The following is a 1048-nucleotide window of genomic DNA, read 5'->3' as shown; positions in this document are numbered from 1 at the left end:
CGAAATCGATCGTTTGAGAGACCATAATTTTCTTTTCTTGGAATTGTGTACAAATGAAGGAGGGAAATGAGCTATTTATAGAAAATCCGAAGTTACTGTTCACGTATACGTATTTATGAACAGTAACCGTATGGCGGTTAAACAGTAACCGTATGGCGGCGTGAACAGTACCCGGCTGCGTGAACAGTATCCGGCTGCGTGAACAGTACCGTAGCTCACTATTCATTTATAACACATACCTTATTTTGTTTCAATTACCCTTTTTGAAAAAAAAATAACACGGGTGAGCTGGAATTTATGATGGTATTAGGAGAAACGAAAATACGATGGGCCTTTGATATATACGGAGGAGGCCCATATGGCCCAACCGAAACATTTTAATAATTTTAACTCTAAAATGAAAGATGGGGTGAGAGAGGCTCGAACTCTCGACCTCAGGATCACTCAGATTGCTATGAGACCTACGCGCTAGCCAACTGCGCCACCACCCCTTGTTGCTGCTTTAAAATAAATAACCAATGGATACAACAGATGCACCATTTTTCCACTATCGTGACCAAAGAGAGATCCTCGCACGATTAACTCATATGATTTGTGAGGGTTTAAGGACGGTCTGGTCTCAAAACCATAACCACGTATCTTGAGTTCATCTGAAAACATTTTGCATGCATGCATGCATCTTCCTCCCCCTTGAATTTACCATTTCCCCCTTCCATTAGTTAAAATGTTATCCAAAAAACATACACATACACCTATAGATATATATCGAGACGAAACTCATTACAATCATCCTGCATGGCCCAAATAGTTTTGACCCGATACTTATGCCTATCTATATCTAGTTCGTAAATTTCAAGATAAAACAACGATTATTGATGGACAATAGATTAGTGCAGTCGCAATAATAATATTGAATTCTTTTCGACATTCTTAAAAAAAAAAAGAAATATAGTGTTTAGATTACATATTGAGTATAACTTCTGATATCCCATGTGGTAACTATTGTAAATTTCACATATCTTAACTTGTCAAAGTAAAATACAATTCC

At 37.4% G+C, this 1048-nt stretch overlaps 1 non-coding gene across 1 annotated transcript; it reads right to left on the bottom strand.

The window, feature by feature from the left end:
* Positions 1 to 405: 405 nt before the first annotated feature.
* On the bottom strand, positions 406 to 491 carry TRNAM-CAU. The gene is given in 2 exon segments: positions 406 to 441; positions 454 to 491. It is a non-coding gene; the product is annotated as a tRNA-Met (tRNA).
* Positions 492 to 1048: the final 557 nt, after the last annotated feature.

This window comes from Tarenaya hassleriana, unplaced genomic scaffold (assembly GCF_000463585.1).
Source record: "Tarenaya hassleriana unplaced genomic scaffold, ASM46358v1 Cleome1803, whole genome shotgun sequence".
Classification (NCBI taxonomy): Eukaryota; Viridiplantae; Streptophyta; class Magnoliopsida; order Brassicales; family Cleomaceae; genus Tarenaya; species Tarenaya hassleriana.
This window is presented reverse-complemented; position numbering and strand designations above follow the sequence as displayed.